The sequence below is a fragment of the Maylandia zebra genome, linkage group LG17, assembly GCF_041146795.1.
Source record: "Maylandia zebra isolate NMK-2024a linkage group LG17, Mzebra_GT3a, whole genome shotgun sequence".
NCBI classification, from domain to species: domain Eukaryota; kingdom Metazoa; phylum Chordata; class Actinopteri; order Cichliformes; family Cichlidae; genus Maylandia; species Maylandia zebra.
In genome coordinates this window covers 25,341,781-25,369,385 of record NC_135183.1, presented here as the reverse complement: position 1 = coordinate 25,369,385, position 27,605 = coordinate 25,341,781, and the positions used below count along the sequence as shown (strand labels likewise).

At 39.3% G+C, this 27,605-nt stretch overlaps 1 long non-coding RNA gene across 1 annotated transcript; it reads left to right on the top strand.

Annotated features, from left to right (window-relative positions):
• The first annotated feature begins 481 nt into the window (after positions 1–481).
• On the top strand, positions 482–2,769 carry LOC143413149 (uncharacterized). The gene is made up of 4 exons (XR_013093739.1): positions 482–646; positions 835–927; positions 1,337–1,381; positions 2,602–2,769. It is a non-coding gene; the product is annotated as an uncharacterized LOC143413149 (long non-coding RNA).
• The last annotated feature ends 24,836 nt before the right edge of the window (positions 2,770–27,605 follow it).

Sequence of the window (27,605 nt, the reverse complement as noted above, 5' to 3'; positions counted from 1 at the left end):
ATGTAAAGCAATAAGCCTATCCATCATGGGGTGGCCAACTCCAGGCCTCGAGAAGCGGTCTCCTGCAGGTTTTAGATATCACCCAGGGTCAGCACACCTGAATCAAATGATTAGTTCATTACCAGGCCTCTGGAGAACTTCAAGAAATGTTTAGGAGGTAATTTAGCCATTTAAATCAGCTGTGATGGATCAAGGACACATCTAAAACCCGCAGGACCCCAGCTCTCGAGGCCTGGAGTTGGCCACCCCTGCTATACATCTTTTAAACAGAGAATAAATATCTAATTCAAACAAAAGTCTTTATATTCAAGCAAGTGCAGAAACACCAAGAAACTTTACTTTTTTAAATTTTAAAAATTAACTGCTACATCTAATGTTTGATATACTACTAAAGCAACCCAAGAGTTTCTCAAGGCAAAGAAATTGAATAGTTAGGGTTCCTCCTCTTCTCCAGGTGCACACCTGCCTTCTCTCTGTTTCTCCTCTCCTGCTCAATCTGTCTTTCCCTATCCTGTGTCCTCCACATCTCGCTACAGATTTCATCCTGGTCCATCAGGACTAAACTGAGAGCTGAGCTGAGCTAATTGAAGAATTGGAATTGTGGAGTTTTGGAGAAACTCAACTGATTAATGAGTTGAATCAGCGCGTGAGTATAATAAAGAGACTTTGGAGAAGCTCACCCTGCGAAAGGACTTCATATAGGACTTTATTATGAACCCTTGAAACTTTGTACAACCTACCTGAGTTAATTCCAGAAAAGTTTAAGTTAGAATTCCAAGCAATATTCTTGCCTATTGTGTTCGCAAAATTTTTAATGAAATGTGTTTTTTCCAGTGCGTCTGTCTTTTGAAAATCCTAACATAACAGGAACATTTTCAGTGGCCCAGTCAGTCACCTGATCTCAACCCAACTGACAAAGCTTTTCAGGTATTAAATACAACACTAAATGCAGAAAAACCCACAAACTTGCAGCAACTAATGGCTGCTGCAGTAAAGGCAGCAGAACATAAAAAAAAAAACATTTGGTCCCATTTATGGGTGCTAGAATTGAGATTTCCCTCCAAGTACTCAAAACATTCCTTATATTTAAAGTTATATTTGTCTAATTACTTTGGGGCCTTTGGGAATGGGGGACTGTGTATAAAAATGGATGTAATTCCTAAACAGCTGATGTAATTTGTTTTTTTAAAGCTCTTTGTTTAAAGATGAAAATCTGCCCTTCAATCATGTATTGATTGTTTGCTTTAAAATCGACTATTGTGGTGTATGGAGGCAAGAGTACAAAAACTGTCTTTGTCTAACAAATTATGGGTCTAACTGTATGCTGACATTACAGCGTCTCCTTTGGGTACCCATTGCTCAAGAACCTTCATACCTACAGGTAGGAAAATTACATCCCGGAAGACACCATGTGGCGCTATGCGACAGCTTGAATTGTTTTTCCTTTGAATGCCAACACATAAATATTAAGTTGTCTTGAGCACAAAAGCAAAAACTTCCACCTGTGATGATGAAGTAGCATTAAGGTGAAACTGTCTGGATGATTGGAGGCAAACTAGACATAAACAAAACACCATATAATTAAAGGTAACTATATGGTAATTAAGCCGTATACTATCAGTTTTCTTGACAACATGATGCAAACCTTTTATGTTATGAAACAAAACAACAGAGAATATACATTCTCTTTGTGTTGCTCTATTTCTGGCATAGAGGAAACTATAGTTTCTTTATTTTCCACAGTTTCCTGATTGCAAATGAGGTGACAGTGTTCTTTGTATGCTCAATTGCTCCCCGGGTTGCTTTTTTCCCTCATCTCACAGCGATGTCTCCCTGCGATCAAGACGGATCAGCCTTGCAGAGAGAGGGAGAGAGAGAGAAAAGAGAGAGACCAGCCGCTGTACCATTCACACATTATTTGCACTCACTACTCTTGCACTTGACAACATAATTACCAAAGCTCAGGCCCTGTGCAATTAAAAGCCAGTGGCTGCTGACAAACGGGGGTTTGAGTTAAGGGAACATGGCAAAGATGAGTCAAGATCTCAGCAAAGGTGTTCGAAGATAGCAACTGTCCCAGTGTTTTGACAATGCTGACAGTAATAGAGGAAGGATCATGAATAACAAGGAAAAGTTTTACCATCTTAGCAACAGATGTTAGTTGCCAGACTATTTAGATTCCATTCATTAAAAGTCCTTCCAACCATAAACTTTGTTTATGAATGTGCTGAGAGAAGAGGCTGGCTGAAGGAAGTGAGGAACAGTTTGGGGGGCTTTAAATAGCAGCTTCTAATGGTTTGGCTTTTTTTGCACTATTCAGTTTAATATGACCTACAAACACTGACTTTTCAAATTACCAGATGGTCAAGGCTCACAGAATTAAACTAATGAATTATTCAGGCACCTCTCATTAATTTTAGGTCAAACATTTTAAGATTTTTCACTTACATGCTGGCCTCGGGCACTGATGTTGTGAATTGAGCATTGCCTGGAAACTGCACTACACAGCTCCATTTGTAATTACTGCAACTTGAGGTCAGGTCATTGTCAAGAACTGTGACGCTTCAACATGAGCTGTTTCTGTTTTTTCCCCTCATTCAGGAAGATGAACTGGTGACCTGTCAAAAACCCAGTGTCAACTTGGACAGACCACAACTCCACCACATGAAGATGAATGGCATTTGATCATGAATTTTGAAATGCTAATAACTAGTATTTCAATGGGCAAAATCAAACACTATATCAATAAACCCATGTCATACATGCAGTCAGTGGACACTTCATTAGATACACCTTGCTTTTAGAGTTGCATTCAATTTCTCAATGCCCTGTTTTTCCTGAAGGTCCAGAATGTGCCAGGAAAATAAAAAAGGTTTTGTGTTGTTTACACCAAAGTCTGTCCCTACCATTGGAATTTCACAGGACTCATGAGTCCACGCAATGATTTTTCAGTCTTCTACTGTGTAATTGTGATAATTGCGTTGAGCCTGTGCTCATCTATTCAGACCATTCTCTCTAAAACTAATAGATCGCTGTGAAATACTATGACCAGCTCATCTTAGCAATAACCATTTCACTTTTAGTCACTTAAATAACCTCCCCCCCCCCCCCCCAATTTTGATGCTCCCCACTTCAAAATCTTCAAATAGCATGATTAGGCTTGTCTGCATGTCTAAATGCATTGTGTTGCTGCCATGTGATTGGCTGGTTAGAGCTCTGGGACGATCGTGGCTATGGGGCGTTCGTGGCTATGGGGCGATCGTGGCTCAAGAGTTGGCAGTTCATCTTGTAATCGGAAGGTTGCCGGTTCGAGCCCCGGCTCCGACAGTCTCGGTCGTTGTGTCCTTGGGGAACACACTTCACCCGTTGCCTACTGGTGGTGGTCAGAGGGCCCGGTGGCGCCAGTGTCCGGCAGCCTCGCCTCTGTCAGTGCGCCCCAGGGTAGCAATGTAGCTTGCCATCACCAGTGTGCGAATGTGGTTGTGAATGACTGGATGTACTGAAAAGCGCTTTCGGGTCCTTAAGTACTAAGTAAAGCGCTATACAAATACAGGCCATTTATCATTTACTCTGTATTAATGAGCAGTTGAGCAGGTATATCCAACAAAGTGGGTGGCGAGCTTAAATATATGTATCCTGGGACTGTGTTGACTGTAAATCCAGCTTTATTTCCAAGCAAGTACAAAGAATTATCAATCAACTCTGCAGTCTCCATGAACTACGTACCACCCTTCAGTTCACTGTTTATGGTCAACTTCACTTTTTTGGTTTTCCTTATTTATTTATTTATTCTTTTTGTAATTTGTACTTATTGTAGCAACCAGCCCAGCATTAGAGGATGAAAATGAGGACAGGATACCATTTGGCTAAAGCTTAAGTTGGGAAATTGGTGGTCCCCAAACAAAGCTAAAAAAAGTGTATAATTTTTTTCTGTTTGTAGGCCAATTCTGCTCCATTTTGTACAAATTGTCTATTTACTAACCTCTGTCTTTGTAATGGGACATACCTCGATGATCAAATGCAGACACTAAGAGCATCTAAGCACTCAGGCTACTGAGAAAGTATATCTATCTATATACTATCTTATGCGAGTCCTTAATAAAACAAGCGCAGGGCAGTGAAATTCATTCTGCAGGTCAGATGACTTTGTTACCAGCAGATAGAAAAGTCCCTTGGCTTGGGGGCTATTTAGATAAAGAAACACAAGCACTCACATAGGTTTGTCTGTGAGCCTGAGTGCACGAATGCAAGGCCAGGGGAAAATGACTGTCACCTGTGATGTGTGTTAAGTCTGACTAATTATGTCCCTGTATCTATTTTTATGGTAATATGTGCAACCCTTCTGTGCACTGAACATAAATCACAAATATAGTTTTTGTTTTTTAATGAAGAAAAATTACCAACTTGTGGCTGCACAGCTTGTTAGACAAACAAAATGACTCAAAGTTCCCGGTGGGCAACGTGGCTCCAACCTTTCCAAATGAGCTCTCCATCACATGTAATCAATAATTGTCAGCCCTTGCTCTGCTCTGAGTACTGCTGCTTTCAACTATTCCAAACTTTGCATTTTTTCCCTGCCTTGCCCACTGAGTCCGCAGTTAAACATTAATCAGGTGATTTGGGCCAGCAGGGCCAGTCTTTACAAATTATTTAACTGTAAACCCTTAAACAATATTTTAGAACTGAAGAGAAAATATAAGAGAGATGAAATAATGGCAGCTTTTATTAACTAAACGTTTGTGAGCAGTGAGCTCTATAATTAAGCTGACCCAATGTAAGTTTATATATCTGATACTCTGCCAGACGTTTTGTGCTATTTTGTACTATTTGTTTACTTTAGTACAGAATCACTTCTGCAGTGTCAAAATATTCCAAACAATCAGCCCTGAAATAATATAAATTACAGTATTTCACCCCTTGAGAACTGGCTCATGATGCAGAAAGAAGAAATGTAGAATTTTCATTAGTGAGTTTATTTGTTTATTGGAATCTTTTGGACAGATATGATATTTGTTTAATTATAAAAAGGGCGAGAATTACAGCTCGGGTTGGAAAACAGCTCATCAAATGAAAAGGTAGCCAGGCATTAAAAACGAGATGTTTTGCAATATCTGGCATGCTGGTGCTTTATTGTATTTGTATCAACAGAGGAAGTTTCTTAGCGGAGTCTTGGTGTCACGTCGGGAATGGCCGATGTGTTTGAGGAGCGTGGACCCGAATGCAGACACACGAGAGACAGGACTAAAGCTGATCAAAAAGCGAGGTGTTTATTTTGGCCAATAACTACCACAAAAAGAAAAGCAAAGGCACACAAAGGTGCAAAACTAAACAATAACCTAAACTGGGAAAAAACTAACGCAGGACATGGAAAAGTTCTAATGATCACCATAAACCTAAACACGAGAAAACCAAGACTAGAGAAATATGACAGCCATAAAACAAGAGGTGAGAATAACAGACAACCTGACACCAGACAGAGGTACACAGGTCTAAAATACACAGAAAGGTAATGAGGGAAGTGGAAACACCTGGGGAAACACACCTGACACAAATGAACATGACACCACAGGGGAAGCAAAACGAAACTCACTGAACATGGAAACAAGACTTTCAAAATAAAACGGGAAACATGAAGGGACATGAACTGGGGCACGCAAGCTTGACACAAGAGACAGAAAGAGGGAGCGAGAGAGGGACACAGGAGAGAAAGGGGGAACCACATAGATGTGGAGAAAACACACGACAAACAGAAAAGACTCATAAACAAGAGACAGGTGAAACATAAACTATACTAAAACTCAACTAAATCCTAACTAATAATAACAACACAAGAACTTAACATATTTCCAATATAACATAAGATTTAAAAAATACAAAATAAACTCAAAATGCTGGCTCACAGACCCAGCCCCTGACATTTGGCCTTCTATTCTTGAACTACACCTTTTTTCTGAAGCTGTCACGACTTTTCAAACTTGCAAGAAAAAAGAGAAAGAAGACATATTTGTTTTCTCCATACCTATTTCAGAATCTTGTAAACAAGAGCACAGATGATGTGCTCAGCTTAAAAGCTCACTCCCTAAGCAAAACTCTCAGCTGATATTTTCACACATTGCCTGTATGTTAGATGCAGTTTTTAATCAGTGGGTGACTTTGGATTTTTTTTTTTTTTTAAAGCATTAACAACAAAGCAACACTGACGATCTCACCACTTCAGTCTGAGGTTATTATAATTTAAATGGAAAGTTTAGCAGTGTTTACTCCAGAGGCAGTGATAAACAACAACAAATGACCTGCTCTCTGGAGTTAATAGAAATTGTCTTAGAGGTGAATGTGGTCAGCCCAGTAGTATGCAAAGTATTAACTGAAAATGATGAAATGTCACATAGAAACAACATTTACATCCTGAGATAAAAAGGCACGTTGCCAGTGTTATAACTGCCCCCTACTTGTTTACATCTATCTCACTTCACAGCTATTTCTGTTATTTTGTTTTTGCCAAAAGCATAAGCCAATTCCATATTTTAACTAGTTTTTTTCTTTACAGTAAAGTTTTGCTAAACAAATTTCCTGATCATACTCATACTTTAACAGGTATTGATACCTGGAAGCTACCTAGTAGTAGCAGCACGATTTGCAGGTTACTCCTGTGGAGGGCTAATAGGAACATGGAGCATGGAGCTTGCTCAAGGAGCCACAACCCTCCCATTCAGATGATCCTTTTGCATTTTGACAATCAAGAAATATTACAGTACACTCAACATGAGTGCAAGTAGTCATATGCTGTCAGGCTCACTCTCCACTTTTTGCTGCAGCGTTAAGTGGCAGTATTAGTTGGGCCACTTAGTCAATTGATGATTTATTATTTCCCTGCTCACCTTAGCTGTGTGCTTACCTTTGCCCTTCTTTGTCGCAGAATCCGCCATAGGTGTGCCAACCTGGCTCACTTCTGGAAGATCTTGCCTGTCCCACTCTCAGCCACTGAAGAATACCTACCCAAGTTCATACATAGACATCCTGAGAATCAACGGCTGAGATATTACTCTTAATATACATTATATATCCTCCCATACAGGATCCATCTTATCTTAAAATAATCAGGTCCCATCTTATCTTAATGACCTCATAGTACCATGTCTGTTGAAGGTTTCTTCCTGTTTAAAGGAAGTATTTCCTCCTCACTGTCACCAAATGCTTGGCCATAGGAAGTCATGTGATTGTTGGGGTTTTCTCTTTATTATTGCAACATAAAGTGCCTTGAGGGGACAGTTGCTGAGATTTTGTGCTATATAAATCAAATCAAATTGACTTGTTATCATTTTTAAAAGTCTGCTTCTTGTGGTGCTGAATTGTAATGTAAATCATCTGCGGTCCTGTTTTAAAAGCATACTTGAAGTCCCTTCCTTGAATAATAATCTCTGTATTTTCTCAAACTGGTGCAGTTGTTAAACTGAAAGCGTTCCTTATAAAAGACTAAACTCTTTCCAGTATGTTCTGCAGTTGTCTTGTGCACAAACCAAGTCAATGCACATTTAGGAATTTGAGTTGAGTGCTCTATTTGTAGTCAGACTGATTCTAGTTAATAAAAAAATAGCATTTTGTGATTGTTATTAACCAAAGAAAGATGGGAGTATAATTGAAATCTGATTAAGACTTTTCAGACTTCTCATCTGTGGAAATGTTGTGCTCTAAGCCTGTGCTGCAGAACTGTTAAAAATAGGTATTCAAAAGACTACCAGAACAATATTTGCGTCATTAGTTGAGCTGTCCCAGCTTGTAAATATATTTGTGATATGTTCTGGTAGTAGCTTGCTAATGAAATATTTGAATAGGTCAACAAACTTTAAGGCATAACATAAACCATAGGCAAAATAACTCTGACAGGTCCAGATGCAGATATAATGAGAGCAAGGACAGGCAGTACAAGTAAACTATTTCAACCTGTGCGTCATCCTCACCCCCACTCCTACTCCTACCTCCTCCCCACCATTAAAACCTTCTAGAAAAGGCAGATATTTTGAATAAATGGAGTGTAAATAGTTGAGATTTACAGCAAAAAAAAACAAACATATAACTAGAAAAATTTGCATTTCCTGCGAAAATGCAGTGTGGATGCTTTAAAGCTGAAGCTGCATGCAAAAAGTAACTGAAAAAGCTGAAAAGTTGCAGAAATTGTAAAAACTTTTCAGAAGCAAAAGAACTTTGCGAAAATGTAATAACTTAGCAGAACTGCAATATCTTAGAGGAAACATAATACTTGGCAGAAATACAATAGCATAGCAGAACTTAGCAGAAATATTGTAACTTACCAGAAACATGATAACTTCTCAAAAATACAAGAATTTAGGAGAAATAGTATAACATAACAGAAAGAATATATTTAGCCAAAAATACTTAAACATTACAGAAACACTATGATTTAGAAAAATAGTACAACATAGCAGAAATACTGTGATTTACCAGAGACACTGTGATGAACTATGAATATTGTAATTTTAAATTAATACTATGCTTTAGCACAAATACTATCATTTGACAGAAATATTATAACATAGCAGAAATACAATTATATAGCAGAAATGCTGTATTTAGAAAGAAAACTATAATATAGTAAAAATAGTATGATTTGGCAGAAATACTATATTTAGCACATATACTGTAACATGGTAAATGGTAAATGGCCTGTATTTATATAGCGCTTTTCTAGTCCCTAAGGACCCCAAAGCGCTTTACATATCCAGTCATCCACCCATTCACACACATTCACACACTGGTGATGGTAAGCTACATTGTAGCCACAGCCACCCTGGGGCGCACTGACAGAGGCGAGGCTGCCGGACACTGGCGCCACCAGGCCCTCATGACAGAAATTCCTCCAATTAGTAGTAATACTTTAACATAACACAAATGTTATGATTTGGCACAAAAATCATGATTTGTCAAAAATACTATGATTTAGCAGAAATACTATGATTGAGCAGAAGTACTAAGATGTAGTAAAAGTACTTTGATTTAACAGAAATACAATTATGGAGGAGTAATACTTTAAAATGGGAGAAATATTGATACACACACACACACATACACAGAGCCTAAAGGGAAGAGTATTTGTGCCATGGAGTGTTAACAAGAATGTGAGGTCCATATTAGAAAAGCTGGTAAAATCATAAAGGTTTGCAAAATTGTAATAAATGATGAATATGAATAACTGGTCTGTGACAGTGTATTAATTTGTAGGGAAAAAACATGTTGACCAAGGTGGAATCGAACACACGATCTTTGGCTTGCAGACCCGTGTCATTACCAACTACGCCACTGGGAAAGAGAGCGGGCACCTTGAAAAACAGGGTGATGAGCAGTCAGAATTAGATCGCGGTAAGAGGCGAAAAACGCCGTTTTTTGGAGTTACAAAACGTTGTGTAACTCAAAAACTACGGACTTTGGTGTACTTTGACTGCGATTTTCATTGCTCCTTGTACAACCGTCGCTGAGATATGACGAGAGAGGAAACGGAAGACCTCAGATATGATTGGCTGGCTGGGAAGCCGTGCAGGCCCTGATCTGTATATTTGAATGTCTGAGTCCTCACAGAGGATTGGCTGCCTGGGGACCTGGAAGAAATGTATAGAAATAGTATGATTAAGCATAAATACTACATTTAGCAGAAATACTATATTAAGCATAAATCCTATAAAAAGCAGAAATACTGTACTATGATTTGGTAGAAAAACTATAATTAATCAGAAATACTATATTTGGCAGAAATACTATGTTTTGGCAGAAATACTATATTTACCTCAAATCCTATAAAATAGCAGAAATAGTATGATTTAGCAGAAATACTGTATTTAGCACAAGTACCAAAAAGTAGCAGAAATACTATGATTTAGCAGAAATACTATGATTGAGCAGAAGTACTAAGATGTAGTAAAAGTACTTTGATTTAACAGAAATACAATTATGGAGGAGTAATACTTTAAAATGGGAGAAATATTGATACACACACACACATACACAGAGCCTAAAGGTAAGAGTATTTGTGCCATGGAGTGTTTTTGAAACTTAACTACTTCCTCATATTTTCACATGGAGCAACCATTCAAAACTTTAAAATGGTCTCAAATTATTGGGCTATTCAGGTATAAATCAGCTTTTTCAAATCTTTTACCGTTTTACTTTTATGCCTCTTAAAGTTTTCAGTTGCAAAATTGTGATTTTTCACAAAATACATGCGTCATTATGGTTGCTATGCTCTTGGCTTCCAGTGTGCCACTGAAGGTTTTGCAGTCTTCTCTTCATGTCTGAACAACTTCTTGCTACTTGCTCAATTTTTGCTCAACTTCCACAAATTATACATCAAAACGTAGGTATTTTTGCTGGCTTTCAGGAAATGTCACCACCATTGTTGTGGGACTTATAGAATTTTTGCAAATCTCCTCAGACCAACACAAAGTCGGAAAACTCTCCATAGAAAGTCTATGGAGAGTTTGTTCAAAATCACCGCTTGATTTCTGTAATGAGAGGCATATTCGAATCGTCATATCTCCTTAACGAAGCAAAGTTAAGACATGAGGCTTGTCCCAGTATATCTTCAGACACTCCTGACGCTCACAATTCAAGAATTTCTTTCTCACCTATTACCGTTCTGAAATGAGTTGGACTTGTTTGAGGGTAGGAAATTCGTCCTTCGCTCAGATTTCTTCAGATTTCAAACTCTGGAAATGAACCACTTTTTTCTCTCGTCATAACTTTTTGTTGGATTTCCACAGAGACCTGAAAATTTCCATGACTGTTCACCAAAGCCTGCTGTCTCTTACGGTGAAAGATGCTCCAAATAGATTTAGAGTTACAAAGCGTTGTTTGAGGGCAGGTCAAGGCTGTTTTTGCTTCGCTTTACTCAGTTATGGTGCATTACAAGTCAAATATCTTTAATAATTCATATTTTAATGATAAATTGTTAACACTTTAAGATTCCCCCATCTCTTCTGAACAAAACGGTGTAAGAATGACCGTTCTAGCCCCTACGGTTAGGAAATTATGGTCATTTGTTTGAGGGGAGTCGTCACTATGAGAAATAGACTGCAAAAATCCTGTGTCTCTCTGTGCTGCGTGCACCTGTTTTGGCGGGAAAAAGTGCACAGGCTCTCTGATTGGTGGATTCAAATTCAGCAGCTCCAAGGCTGCTTGACTGAAAACATGCTTCTCTCTCCCTGTGTGTGTGTGTGTGTGTGTGTGTGTGTGTGCATGAGAGAGAGAGAGAGAGACCCACTTTAGTGCAGCATCTCATTGTTGGAAAAAAATACAATATATTCAGACTGGTTGACTGGCATAGACCCTCCGTGTGTCTCTCTCTGTGCATTTGTGTATACATATTTGATTTTGTGTGTATCTGTTGGCTGTTCCTTCTTGTTTTTTAAATGTATTTTTATTTCTTTATTTTTTTTTTCACAGGTGAACAACAATTAGTTTTGTGGGAACTTAACCATGTTCCGTTTTTTTTTTTCAACTTGTCATCTTACTTTTCCAGTATTTTCACTTAAGTTATTACTATTCTGCTCAATCATAGTATTTGTTCTAAATCATTGTTATTACGCTATATTGTAGTATTTCTGCTAAACCATACTATTTCTACTATATTATATTTTTCTTTCTAAATATAGCATTTCTGCTATATAATTGTATTTCTGCTATCCTATAATATTTGTGCTAAACCAGAGTATTTGTGCTGCATCATAGTATTTCTGTCAAATTATAGTATTTGTGCTAAAACATAGTATTGATTTAAAATTACAATATTCATAGTTCATCACAGTGTCTCTGGTAAATCACAGTATTTCTGCTATGTTGTACTATTTTTCTAAATCATAGTGTTTCTGTAATGCTTAAGTATTTTTGGCTAAATATATTCTTTCTGTTATCTTATACTATTTCTCCTAAATTCTTGTATTTTTGAGAAGTTATCATGTTTCTGGTAAAATACAATATTTCTGCTAAGTTCTGCTATGATATTGTATTTCTACCAAGTATTATGTTTCCTCTAAGATATTGCAGTTCTGCTAAGTTATTCCATTTTAGCAAAGTTCCTTTGCTTCTGCAAAGTTTTTACAATTTCTGCAACTTTTCAGCTTTTTAAGCTAGTTTTTGCATGCAGCTTCAGCTTTAAAGCATCCACACTGCATTTTCGCAGGAAATGCAAATTTTTCTAGTTTTATTTGTATTTTTGCAGAAATATATGCCAACTGCATCATATAGTTTTTCACAAATAGCAATACTGAGATTTCCACAGCTTAATTTGGTTCAGCTGTCCGTTCTGCTTTAGCCATGTTTAGCCATGCCAATAACAGGGCTATAGAACTGACCCCAAAGCAGTTCAGACTTTTTACCTTTTAGTCTACAGTATGTAACTGGGCATGTGGAATGCTTCAAGTAGGAAATGGTATTAGGTATTTTTCATTTAATCAGGTCTTTAATTCCTTTTCAGGAATAAAACCAACTTAAAACAAACAGCCAAGGTACACTTGAGAGGACATGCGCTACTGCTGTTATTATTGTCATGTTTTGGTAATGTTGGGGTAGTAAATTGTGGAAGTTTCCCAGCACACGAAATCTCATAGCTAATCACTTTCTACAACTAGTGCAATTTACCATAATTTTCAGTCCTCGTAGCGGATGCTATCTCTCCATTTAGTCATCTTAAATTCTATTTTTAGCCGACACAACCTCCTCCTCTTCCTCCTGCTGCTCTCTTCTCCTTACTTCCTTATGTTATCTCATCTGAAAGCACAGAGCAGTGATCAACACCAGGAGATTGAAGCCAGTCCCCATTTCCGTCAACAAAAAAAAAAGCACTGCCTTCTGAAGCGAGGATAGAGGAGTGAAATTTATCTTTGTGCCACCCACTCCTCAAATACAAACTTCAACATTGGAACTTTCTGCCTTTATAGCACCATTGCCATTTTTTCCGAGTTATGCCGAGGTTTTAGCATAATTTGTTTTTACATGAAATAGCAGCTGTTGAGAAGTAATGGTGGAGCTTAATGGACCAGTTGTAGTGATAAATGTGACACATGTAAGGCAAATGTCTGGGCAGAGAGACCTACACCGTGGCTATAAGCCCTAATTAGCGCTCCATTAGTTTTACAACTAGGATAGAAGGCTGATCATGTGTTAAATTCAACAGCCTGCTTACCATAATTACACCTGATGATGTGTCATGGCCTCAGCAGTCAGAAATCTGGGCAATACTGACGTCTTCCCATCAGTGCACACATTTTGCATTGAAGTGGAGCGCAAAGCTTCCTAATAATCCATTTTAATACAACATTAATGTAAGATTTATGTATAAAATGAGTCAATACTTTTTATTAAAAAAATGCCAAATGGGCCACAAGTACACAATAGTATTAGGCATGTAAGTCTTACACAAACCTTAAGCATTTACTATATGGTTTTTCTACTTCTTTTCCATATGGGAGGACAATTCTGGGCATCCAAAAGCGATAACAAATGTGAGAACAAAACAAAATCCTGCCAGAAACCTATGCCTGCTGTTCAGTTCTGTCTACTACTTGTAAAGATAATAGCCAGATGGCAGGACCACGAGGAATTAATGTGAAGTTATTTCAGAAACTAATAATCTCAAAAGAGAAGGGTGGTTGGGAAAACAGTGTCTCATCCCTTCTGTCTGTGCCACTCAGAGTAAAGTCGTTGCACCAAAGTGAATAAAAGTTAACAGAACACCAAGAGGAAACCATGTTGAGGATGGAGAGAGAAGCACAGTGAGAAAGTCCCTTTGAAGTGTCCTTTTAAGAAAAATAAATGTCATACCCAATTACTTTCTGTGGAGCATCTTCAAATAGCAATACAGGAAATGTAAATGAAGATGTTTCTGTCACCAGTGCTCAGAAGTTCGCTCTGTTTAAAAGTTCCTCAAATCTCTCATCAGCCTGAAAGAAAGGCTTTTGATCATCAAACCCGAAGACTCTGATTAGATGAAAATGGCAAACTGACTCATAATTTTGACTTGTTGCGTCTTATTTTATTATCCTGGTATGATGCTTCAGAGGGCCTGTTAAACACAGTTTGTTGTAATGTCAAACAAGTTACAGACTTCACTGGCAACATTTTCTACATCATCATTCTGAACTGGTGTTATCCTGTATGATAGCAGTTTTGCTCTATTCAAAATTTGGTTAATTAACTCTAAGATTTACAAAAGTGATAAATTTACAATTTATCACATCAACACACCAGTAAAGATATAAGAGTTAATCACAGCTGCACAAACGGAATGAAATTGTGATTGACATTTGTATAATTTGTCATCAGCACCAAATTTTATAGTGTATCGATTTTACTTTCTGACTTATCTAGCTCTGAGCTGATGAGCTTAGGCCAAAGAAAGGAGCCTTTCATCTGTTAAGTTCACTACTTCTCCTGCAGAATTTCTCAGAATTTAATCAAACTTACACGAAATGATCACACGATTGGTCTTTACCCAAACTGTGCTAAACGTCAAGGTCAGATTTTTAATGTTACGTCCATTTTCAAAGAATCACTACTCCTAAGAGTATTGATGTGGATCTCAATGTTCATAAAATGAATTTAATGTAGGCCAGCTCTGCCATCTAAATGCTGTCATTGGGTTTATTCATCGCATAATAATGTCATACTGTAGGTGAGAGCTGGCCAAGTTCTAGGGCCATGGCTTTGTTTACAAGATTCTGTTTGTTGATAAATTTTGCATGTACAAAACTGAAGAAATGATTGTGATCTTATTGGTCATGATCATGGAGGAACTGGTTTTCTTTTTTGACTCCCACGTTATGAAGATCAAACATCAGAAACAGAGTCAATGCTTTGATACATTTATATATTTTCATACTTCCTCTGACCATACTGACATGTAGTAATACTCCTGAACCCAAACTCTTTCCATTGACAGTGAACAACATTCATTTCTCCTGCATATGACTGTGTGTGAGCCTCTTTGACTTCTCATTGGATTTTAACTTTCATTAGTTTGTGCAATTCAGCCAAAGAATGACAGCAAAACTTATCACTTTCTTTCTGTACTTCACACATTACAATAACCTGTGAATTGTGATGGATTACTAGCCAGATGAACTACTACGTCATTGACATTCTGGTTTGTTGTAACAGTAGTTCAGTTTCTTCTTTCTCTTTTTTTTGCAACACTAACAAAAAAGAGAAATTTTCCAACTAATTTGTTTCTAATTATCTCATATACCTTGCCTGGTTGCTCTGATCTACATTAATGTCAGTCCTCAGCTAGAAAGATGGCAGAGATGCGACAGTCTTTACATTGCCTATGTAGTTTAACCGATTCGCACTACAACCTGGTTTGTCTCTTACCTGTAGTTATTTTTATTTAATTTAATAACTTACAGTACTCTCTGTATATAGTAACCATTGTCCTTAATGTAAATATGTAAGAAAAATTGTGTATGTTTCTGTTCTGTGTCCTGTGTACTGTTTGTTTGTATATGTGTCTTTTTGGCTGCTGTTACAACCAAATTTCCCCTTGTGGGACAATTAAAGGATTATTCTATTCTATTCTATTCTATTCTATTCTATTCTATCTAGTCACATTATTAGGAATTTGTGGGTGAAAAGGACAAGTCTAAGAGGTCTACTTTAAATATGAAGAAGCACCTGCAAGCTAAGCACACTGGTGGCCCACTGAGGAGGTTAATGAGGCTGGCTAAAGCTGTCACCCTGAGGGAAATGAACATATTGATGGTTACGTGATGCAATCAGAATCAGAATCAGAATCAGAATACTTTATTGATCCCTGGGGGAAATTATTTTTTGTTACAGTGCTCCATTTTAAACCAACATTAAGACAAGACAGACAATACGCTAACTAAGAATAGTACAATATATACATATATATACATACATACATACATAAGTCACTTATAAATAAATATTTGGAAAAGAAACATGTGTAGCTGTAGCAGCAAACAGTGTGTTAAGTGGATGCGTTGTACAGGGAGATGGCCACAGGCAGGAATGATTTCCTGTGTCGTTCAGTGGTGCTTTTCGGTAATCTCAGTCTCTCACTGAACGAGCTCCTGTGACTGACCAACATGTCATGGAGTGGGTGGGAGGTGTTATCCAACATTGTCTTTATCTTGGACAGCATCCGCCTCTCCGACACCACCTTGAGGGAGTCCAGCTCCATCCCCACAACATTGCTGGCCTTACGGATCAGTTTATTAAGTCTGTTGGCATCTGCGACCCTCAGCCTGCTCCCCCAGCATGCAACAGCATAGAGGATCGTGCAGGAGATGATACCAATATTAACCAGCTATGCAATTTGCTAGAAGTTTATACATTCAGAAGTACTGTAGATGTACAGCAGGCGAACCCCCCTTGGGGCAACAAAGCATGCACAGTTATTTTTTTAATTTGCTTTTGCTAATGCAGAGGAAGTCTAAAATTTTACTTCAGTAGGTAATGAGAAAATGTAACATATTACTTTTTAATGGTCTTAATCCGGTAATGTAACCGGCAAGTTTTAAACACCCGTGCATTATTAGACATATTTGTCACCCAATTAGAATATTAGGCATAAAACAATTCAAAATACATTAAAGAAAACCTTTGATTTCTATTGATCCTACAGAAGTTCATGGTGCATATGACATCAAGTTTCAGCAACTTAGAGACAGGAAAATAGATTATTCGCTCCTGTGAAATTTTTTTCAGTCTCTTTTTAAAATGTGGTTCTTGATGGCATATTGTGCCACACCTGGGTGACCATTTCTTTATGCTATTCTGAGTTTGTCCAAAAAACCTTTTGCTTAACATACTTTTTTGCTTGATTGCCTTTTTGCAACAAAGTAGTTTCCGTTTCTGAAACAGTTTTGCTTCAGCGTGCCTCTTCGGGTTCATTTAAGGAATATTTGTAGTGAGGAGAACAAACAAATTCACAGAAATCCATGTCTAATTTGCATATCATCCATTAAAAAGTGATTAGCGGTTTAGTAACGCACCAGCCCTGCACTAATAACACTCCTAAGCCTCAGTGATGATAACAACAGCAAAATTATGTGATTAAAAAAGGAATTTCTTTTAAAAAATTTAAACACCCATCCAATGGCCCAAACCAACACATTTGCTCCTTTATAATCACGTAAAACCCGAGGCTTTATAAGAAGCAGACATGCAACACTTCTGACTTTAATTGCTAAGCACAAGGTTCCTAACCTGCAGACCTTTTTTCCATTAGTCATTGATACAGAAAGGTGATATTTTATGTCAAGTTTCTCAATTTTTCTCCTTTTTTCTTCATCTATTAGCTGCATTAAAGTTAGTACTGAGCTAAGATGCAGGACTGATATTCATAAAGTGTACGGTAAGAGACTGGGGTAAAGGAAAAGGTTAATAGAGTGCACGTAATCTATTCATCTCTAAAGATTGCAGTTGAATTACCCCCCCAAGTGGGGAGGAAAAGCTCAACTCTCAGCGCCGAACAAAAGGGAAAACTGGTGCACAGGTATTTCCAATGCTGTCACATTGTGCACAGTGACCGCTGGAGCAAGTAAATACTTTACTTCCTCCTTTTTAATTTCTGCACCCCAAGCCAATCGGGTGGGTTTGACATTGTAATTCCGGTCCACCATTTGGTTGTCTGCTACAACACCCGTGACATGTCTGCATAGCGGTTCCCTCTAATTCCACCAGCAAGTAAAAGAAAAAGGAGACAGATACAAACAAGCATAATCAATCCCCCTGAGAACCTTTTGGTGATGGGTTAAACAAGTGCCCCAGCTGCCAGCAGCCATTAGCAACTGTGGCTAGTGCCAGCTCTGACAGAGCATGGGGATGTTTTGGACTCAGAGATAATTTGAAAAAAGCCCTATAATTGGCTGCAAACTGTCTGACAGCTTTGAGTGGACGTCCTTTGGGCCTCTGTATCGATGAATCTTCCTGATATGAGCCTGAAACCTCACTATCTTCCTCTGGAATAGGTGGTATATTTTGGAAATCTAATGGCCTTTGCTAAAACTTGCTTAATCGACAAGTTCTCTAAACTTAGAGAAAGGCTGTCTGGTAAAGGTGATCTGAGAGTACTGAGGGGAAAGATGGAGTGCAGTGGTGGCGATGCGCCTTTTAAGGTCTGGTTCCACTTTCTCAACAAATACAACTGCAGGAAATGATTAATAACTAGCCCCTGTGAAAATCCCTCTCTCTGACTTCACAATGGCTCACTGTTAGCTCAGTGATTCCCAAGATCCTGCAGCTTCCTTTCTTCAAACTAGCAGGTCACTCTGACATTAATGCAGCATTCAGCTGCTGGACAATGCCCATTATGTTATGGAATGCTAATTAGGTAATAGAAAGCTGTTCAAACACCAAATAAAATATCCAATAAACATAACATAAAAGGGGTTTAGTTAAAAGGACTAGATGTTACAGTCCCTGCCCACATAGCAAGCAGGTCTGGCCCGGATCTGGTATCAAGCCGGCACTGCTGGCTGACTTCTGGCATGATAAGACGTATGTCATCCAGATATGGGCCAGGCCTGGCAATTACGCCACTGTTTATGTGATGGCATGCCATATCTGGGATGGTTTGGTCCTGATTATGCTTGTTTGCTATGTGGGCTCAGGCCCATAGAAAACAGGTCTCGGCGGGATCTGGCATCAAGCTGGCACTTCTGACTGACTGGTGTCATGGCAGAGTGTATGTCAATCAGATGTGGGCCAGGTCTGGCAATGATGCACTATTTATGTTCCTATTTTTCTCTTTTAGTTATAAGACCCAAATGCCATGTTGCAATACTATACTGCTATGGTAGCCAACGTTTCAAATGCAGCTTTGACAGGTTTGTGAGTTTACACTTTATCCAAAACCTAGTGAGAGTTTACTCATCTTTGCCAGCGCCTGGCTGTAGCTCAGGAGGTAGAGTAGGTCACCTACTGATTGGAAGGTTAGTGGTTCGATTCCTGGCTCCTTCAGTCTGCATGTTGTAAGTGTGAATGTGTAAGAAAGTAGTTAGGAAGCACTCGGTTAAGAGAAAGTATGTGGTTGGGTGAATGTGGCATGTTGTATAGAGCACTTTGAGTAATCTGGGAGAGTTGAAAAATGTTATATAAGAATCAGTCCATTCACTGTCTGAACAGAGTTTTGTCATGTTACTTTTGCACTATTATACACATGTTGTTATTACATGGCTTAATTAAGGTACACATTAGGCTGACATCTGGGGTCAGCGCTGAAACTGTTCTGGGCCAGCACAGGGCCAGCAGTGTGTTTGCAACTGGCCCGTGGTTGCACACAACTTACTCATGGGCCACATACCACAGAGAATGACGGCCCTTTGGCGGCCTAGACCAGGTTTGCCAGAGGTAGACCACACATGGGCCAGCAAAGGGCCACCAGTGTGTCTGCAACTTGCCTTGTGCTGGCCCGTGTGTGGGCCACCTTTAGCAAACCAGATCTGGGCCCCAAAGGACCGTCATTCTTTGCGGTATGTGGGCCATGTGTAAGCACATTGTGTGGGCCAGATCTGGACCATACCAACTTTGCTATGTGGGTGATAATGCATTGCTTTAGATGGAGAGACTCTTGAGGAATGGCTGTTATGAGGAAAGGCAGCCCAGAAACTTTGCCAGCAGCACACATCATTTTGTGCGCTTTAACTTTCGGTCTTTTACCCAGGCTAATCTGCCATTTTCCTTCCTTGGTTAGGTTTAGGGATTAGAGATTGATCTAGATTATCATTTTAAATTTGGGACACATCATCAGTAGTGGACCTTGGATTCATCAGGTGTTTCGGCTATTATCACTAGACACCCTCATCCAAGGAGGCCCTGCCAGGGTTGATCAGGCCCTGGAGTGTGTCACTGGTTCATGTTAAATTGTTATTTCTCTTCTTCTTTCTTCTGTTTAGTTTCCTAAAGTTTATTTTCCTATATATTCACTGCAACTGAGAAATACTTACCTCTTTAGCATTTATGGGGCCTAACTTCTTCAAAGGGATAGAAAAAGTGATAGAGAGAAGTAAGACAAAAGGGACAAGACAGGAGAGAGCAGAGAGGAGAGCCGGAAGGGGGCGCCCGATCTGGCTTCCCACACCTCCCCGCCGGATTGGGCTGTACGCTCTACCTCCCCACTGCCTCCCAGAAAAGGGAAGGGTAGTATAGTTCATACAAATGGGGATGGTGGTGCACACTAAAAATCTCCTTTTGGACTTTAATGGCGCTGCATTGGAAAAATGACCAATGTCAAAAAATGTGTGTTGATCGGCACACTTTTTCACCTCATGGCATCAAGCATATGCCTGTCAGACTGTTCGTTTAGAAAAGTTAAAAAGTTAGCCTGAAGCACAATTTCTCTTAAAGATGCAGCAGATTTGATTTTCCTCCAAATGCATTCCTTTCCCTGAAATGATAGTGACGTGTACAGTTTTATATGTTTTGCAAAGGAAGAAGTACAAATGAAAAAGGCTTAGAAGCATTTTCACTCCACAACAAACACAAATATGCCACACAAGGGAGTCTTCATTGCTGTAGCACAATGAGCAACTGGAGATCTGAGCAGTTATGATCAAAATACTAGACTGTTTTGGGGTTGTTGGGTTTTTTTTTTCTTCGTAATTTCATCTTGCATTTCACAGGTTTTCTATCGTGGTGATTTAATGTGTTGCAGGTAGCATTAACTCAAAAGCGTGAGGACAACAAGTCTACACTTTTCCAAAGATCACATGGAATAGAACTATGCCTCATGCCTTTGTGGTTTTTTTGTATGTGAAGATATGGGAATTGATAGTCTAAGCTTAGACGGTTTGGTCCTTTGACACACACACACACACACACACGCACACACACAAAATAGCTTCAGTTTTACTATAAGCAGCAGCCTCTGTTACTGGCCCCAGTGGGGCCACATGACAGAGATCTTCCCAAGATTGAGCTTGACATAAACACGCTCTTCCTGCAAACGTCTAATTTAGTCAGCTATCGTGCACCCTGTGCCAACTAGTGTAGTGGTTTCCACTTTCACCTCACAGAAAAAAAAGGCTCCCAGGACTCTGCTGTGTGGAGCTTGCATGTTACGTTCACAACCAGCCAGGGCGCTCCCTGCCTCTCACCTCATATTTATAAGCCTGTCATTGCTCCAATAAAAATAAAGATTCTGATTTTGTATTAATGATTCAATACCTTTTGCTTGTTTATCAAGGTTAAGATTGAATTATTTTCATATTTTTGTCATCAGTCATTTTTAGATTAATAATCCCCACGCTGTGGAGAAAAAAAGCCCAAGATCCAATCTGAGTTTTCTAACACTTTTCTCCCACCGCCTGTGCTTTCCTCATTCTTCCCACCACTGTCGGTGTAACTTCATTTTCCTCACTCTCTTTTCTTCTTTTAGTCTCTCTCACATGTTTTAATCACTATCTGTTACAAAGACACACTCTTGCTTACAGTTTAATACTATTTTCAACTTTTTGGTACTAAGGCCTATCAGAAGTCAAACCAGGTCACCAAGGAAACGCCAAAATACCTGTAAATAATTTAATAATCTTTATATTGTGAAAGTTCATGTCCAAACATTTTTAAGGTTTATAAAACTTTTACGCTATAATTACATTACCATAGTTAAGTAGGTTTAAAAGCAGCAGAATACATTAGATTTAATATTATTTATAAGACACTATGTTGCCAAAAATATACTCTCTTCTGCCTTCATACACATATGACCTTGAGTGATGTCCCATTCTTAATCCATAGTGTTAAATAAAAAGAGCTTCAGCTCTTCTGAAGGATTTCCACAAGGTTTAAGAGTGCTTTCATGGTGGATTTGACCATTATGCCTGAAGTGCATTTGTAATGTCAGACACTGATGTTGGATGAGAAGGCCTGGCTCACATTCTCCGCTCTAATTTATCTCAAAGCTGTTCTATCGGGTTGAGGTCAGGACCCTGTGCAGGTCAGTATAGTTCTTCCACACCAAACCCACTCATCCATGTCTTTATGGACCTTGTGTTGCGCACTAGTGTGCAGTCATGTTGGAGCAGAAAGAAGCCATCCCCAAACTGTTCCCACAAAGTTGGGAGCATGAAATTGTCCAAAAACTCTTATGGTATAATGAAACATTAAGAGTTTTTCTTTCACTGGAACTAAGGTGCCAACCCCAACTCCTCAAAAACAACCGCAAACCATAATCCCTCCCCCACCAAAGTTACACTTGGCATAGTGGAGTCAGACAAAAGTATCATTCTCCTGGCAAACCCAGACTCATCCATCAGATTGCCAGACAGAGGCGAGTGATTTATCTCTGCAGAGAGCATGTCTCCACTGCTCCAGAATCCAGTGGCAGCGTGTTTTACATCATTCATTCAACAGTTTGCATTGCATTTGGTAATATAGCAGCTGCTCACCCATGGAAACCCATCTCATGAAGCTTTCTACGCACTGTTCTCAAGTTAATCTGAAGGCCACATAAAATTAGGAGATTTGGAGCAACTGACTCTTCAGAAAGTTGTCAATCTCTGTGCACTATGCACCTCAGCATCCACAGATGAGTTGCTGTCCTTCCAATTTGCTTCCACTTTCTTATAAAACAGCTAATACTTGACTGTGGAATATTTGGTATCAAGGAAATCTTACGACTGGACTTGATGCACAGGTGGCATCCTATCATGGTACCATGCTGGCATTCACTGAGGTCTTGAGAGCGACCTGTTCTTTGCATGCCTAGGTGATTGAAATTAAGACACAGTGTCATGGTGGTATTTTAAATTCCTATTCTATCGCTCTCAAACACACTGGCTTCCTCAAAACACTTTTCTTACCAAACAGTTGATGCAACATACAGCAAAGGATAATGCTACTTGATGTCTGCTGTGCTTTGCTCACCTTACTTTTGAAAGGAACTTCTTAAACACTGACTCAGTGTCCTCAGTTTACTTCTCCCTCCTCTCATTCCTTTTCTGTTTTGATATCCTGAGTTTGCTTTCTTGGGAAAAGGCAAAGACAAGCGCAATCACCTATATAGAATAAATTAGCTGTGTTTTTACAGGCGAGCCAGAGTGCAGAGTGGACTAAACCATTTAACGTTATTTTTAAGAAGTGAAAGTGGCATTAGAATCAAGGTTCAGCCACCAGCTGATTTATTTAGGCAATTTAATTGTGACACTAATGACTTAATTAGATTTAATGAACAAAAAACTGAAAGCAAAAACAAACTTTTCATTACAAACTTTCAAGTACCCCTCCCACCACTGGGGTCTTGGACAGTCAGTTTTTTCCCCACTATTATGCCCCTGGTAGTATTTCTTGAAGTGAAATCACTGACCTGGACGGTGATCAGATACAGAGAATGAGTGTGCCACAAGAAGACAAGAGAACCAACTGCAAAGACAAAGTTCACCATACTTTAATTGATCCGGCCAGTATAAAAGGAAGTGAAACATTGGAACACTTTATTAACATAATAACTATAATTAACTAACTTAATTAACTAACTAACTAATTAACTATGAGCCACAGTGGGCGACCGTGGCTCAGGGGGTTGGGAAGCGTATCTGTAACCGGAAGATGGTCGGTTCGATCCCTGGGCTCTCTGTCCTGGTCGTTGTGTCCTTGGACAAGACACTTTACCCTACCGCCTACTGGTGTTGGCCAGAGGGGCCGATGGCGCGATATGACAGCCTCGCTTCTGTCAGTCTGCCCCAGGGCAGCTGTGGCTACAACCGTAGCTTGCCTCCACCAGTGTGTGAATGCGCTTTGGGTGCCTTGAAAAGCGCTATATAAATCCAATCCATTATTATTATGATTATAATAATTAACAAAAACCTCTGTTTACAACTGAATTACCTGATCATGAAGTGATGTCTGAGACTGCCATTAAGATCCACTGCTAAGGTTTAAAACTTGAGAAATTTGGATAATTCTCCGTGGTGTTGTCTGTGTATTCATTAGAAAGAAAGAAAGAAAGAAATTAAATCCAGACCAGGCTTTTGTTATGTTTGTCAGAGTGTCCCATTACAAGAGTCTGCAATTGAGCTACTTTATTAAGAAGTGTATCAGTGTCTGAAGGACATTAATGTGCTTACTGAGCTGCTCTTAATGAGGCAGCACTCTGCCATGGAGGCCACAATGGTCCTTGATGATTAAGCTCCAGAAAGTTCTTTCTGTCATATTGTTGCATATCCTGAGTGTTGTCTCGCGCGCTCTCTCTCTCTGTCTCTGTGTTGCACGAGTATTTTCTTTGTTCCTTAGCAATTTCTTTGTGTGCTTTTTGCATTGTGAGGACCACAAACATCAGACACGCCTATTAAAATAGAAGGAATATGTGTGGATTCCTAATAATTAAACACAGTGGATAACAGGGAGTAGAGAGCCTTGGGAATTCTGTTTCTCTATTCCTTAGTTGCTCCTTAGTAAGACAGGGGAGAAGACGAAGACTTACTGTCATCTATTGGTGAGAAGAGACGTGATCATAATAGATGAGAGCATGGCAGATGCAAACATTAGTCAAACCAGACAACACAAGTGAAGACATAAGCCCTGTCGTTATAGACTTGGTCTCAGCCTCAAGTGCTACCTGTACTATTAGTCACTCAGTTCCCTCTAACACTGTGCCAAGGACAGACACCAGTGCCCTGAGAAAATAAATGAATCAATAGGAAAAACAAAGAAGATCTTTCAAAGATTTCTCAGTACCACAGGCTACAGTTATTAGCACTCCACTGGAGTGTCCTTACTCATTGTGACTAAGAAGAATGGCTGATAGTCCGAAGTCCTTCTTAAGTCTTTGTGACAGAGTATGGTACAGCAAGTTGCCCAGGAAAGTTCACAGCCGTTGTAAATTACTCGGAATGGCCACTTTTTGAAGTTTCATTTATTGATTTCTGGGCATTAGAAAGTAGAAAACTTTAAAACAAGCCAACAGAAGCAGAGCCAGCTCACCAAATGTCTGGTGTTTGGTGCTTGGCAGGCTTGGCGTGAGCTTTTCTGTCTAAAACCCTGCAGATGAGAACAGTGAAACAGAAGTGTGCATTTAAATCTGTCATCAAAACCAACACAGCCAAACAGCTATAGCTGAATACAATTTGCACAGCCGCTCAGTGACCTCCAAGAGGTTTCTGTGGTGGCAAGTTACATTTTTTGCTTCAAAGGCAAAGACTTTAATTCATTAGGTGAGGTAGCTGATCAGCAGCAGAGTTGAGGTTTTTATGAGTGTGCTCTAGAGGATCTGTTTTGGGACTGGAAAAAACCCAACCTGGACCCTCATGTATAAAAGTGTTCTCCCATTCATGCTAGAACTATGTTTTAAGATCAAGGTCAATGATGGGCTTAATATAACAGCTGTCATGAAGAGGTTTAAACACTCAACTCCAGAGACCGGGTAAAAAGTAAAAAAGGCAGACTTTACTTATGATAAAAACAGTTTGACACACAGCTGATCAGTCGAACAGAGCAACGAAACAGAGTCAAGAGGCAGAGTCAAAACTTATGACAAGAGGAGGAAAAAAGAGTCAGGTGCACAGGATTTATGAGAGGAAAAGAAGGTTTAAATGCTCAACACATGGTATGCTGATGATCTGACAAAGAAAGAGGGAAAATGGCGACTAAATTTACACACAGGACAATATGAAACAGGTGCAACACATTTGAGCAGGGCAAGCAATCACACTGGCAAGAACCACCTGAAGGCCTTGAAACGATAAAGTACATTTAAAAAGTTAAACAGGAAACAACAGAGGTGAGAGATAATCATAGCTTGAGAGCTAGGTGGAAACTTATGCTTACATTTCCATTCATCGATCCATGTTCTGCAGGCCAGCCCAGAGATATAATCTCTCTAGTGTCCTAGATTTACCCCTGGGCCTTCTCCCAGTTGGATAAGAAAACCTCACCCAAGAGGCACCCAGGAGGCATCCTAGCCAGATACCTGAACCACCTCAAATGGCCCCTTTCGATATGGTGGAGCAGCTCACCACAGCATCCCTCTCAAATGACTTAAGTCTTCACCCTCTCTCTAAGGGAAAGGCCAGCCACCCTTCAGACAAAGCTCATTTCTGCTCTGTGTGTCCGTGACCTTGTTCTTTCGGTCACTAACCAAAACTCATGACCATTGTTGAGGGTATTGGATATGTATAAACAAGAAAAATTGACAGATACGCTTTTATGCTCAGCTCTCTCTTCTTCACGAAGGCCAGTACAGCGTCTACCTTACTGTGGACCCTGTGGGCCTTCTCTTTAAACTTACATTTATTTCATAAAATACTGAGCATAAAAAAACACATGCCATAGCGTATTATATCAGCTAGTTTACCCTCCAAAGCGGACATAATTTATGATATGAAAGTCTTGCTGTATGAAGGAATACCTGAATTATGATAAGACATGACAGGAAGATAAACTCATTAGTACATTATTCACAAGGATATAAATCAAGTGAACCAAAGTGTCGGCTTCTGTGTATCAGTGTCTGCTGATCATTAGAAAGAATGCAGGTTTAAGGCACATCCACATTGATCCTTTCAGACCAGAGGCTGCTTTTGTCTTCTATATACAGTTTATGCACCAGACAAAGAAAACCCATTGATTCATGCTCTTCATGACTAATTTTCACCCCGCCATTAACCTGTCACAACAGCAACCAATATTTGGAGCAGGTGGCACTTTGCTTCATCTTCAGCTATCCAATTGTGGTGTCAGGAGTAAAAGTAACCCACTTTGGCTTTATTTTTTTGTATTTTACGTGACAGAAATGTGACTCAGAGCAGTCTTTCATAGCCTATAGCCTCTGCACTTCAAGGTTCGATTGTCTGAGTCTTCTCTCTGCAAATGCTTTTTTATTTTTTCTCAGACTATTGCTATAAATCGTATGCCCTGCTCATTCTAAAATGCAGTTTAACAGCAATTCAGCATTGTGGTCCTGTCTCCAGGCTCCATGGAAGTGAAATACTATCTTGACAAGTAACTTTTAGATAGATAAGGTTTCATACTCCTCTGTGACAATCACAGAGGAATTGGACCCAAATGCAGGACACACAGAGAGGCAGAGGAAGTTCCAAAAAAATCTAAATCTCCAATCTACTGTACAACAAGCAGGAATCATACATGAACAGTAAAGATTATCAGTCATCAACCGAAGCAAGCAAAGTCAGCAAGGGGCTTTCATAAACAGGCTGAACCCATATGGCAGAAAGTCAAACAGAAACAGAGATGTCAAGATAAAACAGGAAGTGACTAAACAGAAACATCATGAGAGTAACATATGTAAGGAAACAATTGCCTTAAATTAATGGGTGAGCCTACCTTGTTAGACCTTGCAATCAGGAATAATGTTTATTTAAGACATTACCTGATGTTTGATTATGTAGTTAAGATACACAACCTATACAAGCAACCTTTAAATCTGCTTATATTTGACTTATGTGCGGATGAATTACTCCACATTGTTATTGTGTGGCATTTTAACACATGGACTGCAGCCAGAAATGTTTCTTGGCACTACCCAACCGAGTCTGACGCTATCAAATTAGACTTGATGGGACTTGAACTGATCCTGAACCTGCCAGCTCCTTGATCCAAAACCCATGCAATGACAGATTGTG